Raw genomic sequence first — 819 nt, forward strand, 5'->3', positions numbered from 1 at the left:
CGATAAACCAGATGCATAGGATAAAACTTCTGATGAAATTCCAATTTCAATCGGTTGTAGTTCCATGATCCAATATCATCACATAGCCTAAACCATGTCAATGCCTTTCCCTTCAAAGGTAAAGGGAAGACCTTCTTCTTGATAACATCCTCGGGCATACCTGCTGTGACGTCCGGATATTTAAGCTACATTAATTCCCTGTTAATGATGCCACGTTGCCGCTGTTACAGTTGTTAATCTTGCGTTAGTTCAAAACGATTCAAATTCAAATTTGTGTCAAAGGCAAACCACAAAAGGTTTTAAATATTGAAACTAAAATGTTCGGTTTGTGCCAAATAATGCATAGGTAATTATGGTGGAGAAACCAATTTTTTGTAAAGTGTTAAATGCCCTAAACTAGTTAAAAAAGTGGCTGAAATAATGATTTAATAGCTTTTTAAATTATAACAATATTAAACTAATTTACTTTAGGTCCAAACTAAGTTTGGAAGTGGCCTATATTAATGATACTAATTTGGGTGCTAAATTGGTATTTTATAAAACTAAAATAAATAAAACTAGAAAGAAAATAGAAAATGTAAAAAGAAAAACAAAAACAAAACAAATAAAGAAAAGAACCTCCCCCCAACTGGGCCTTGGCCCAGGTAACCCCCAGGCTGGCCCAACCGAGCCACTCCTCCCCCCTGCTTAACCGCACCACAGGGTCAAACCCTAACCTCCACGACCCCACATCCCCAACCCCCTCTCCCTCTCGCACGATCCCCCGCCCCCACTTCTCTCCCTAGCGCCCACGACCGTTCTGGGCACCACGTCGGCCCC

Source organism: Triticum dicoccoides, chromosome 7A, assembly GCF_002162155.2.
Source record: "Triticum dicoccoides isolate Atlit2015 ecotype Zavitan chromosome 7A, WEW_v2.0, whole genome shotgun sequence".
NCBI lineage: Eukaryota > Viridiplantae > Streptophyta > Magnoliopsida > Poales > Poaceae > Triticum > Triticum dicoccoides.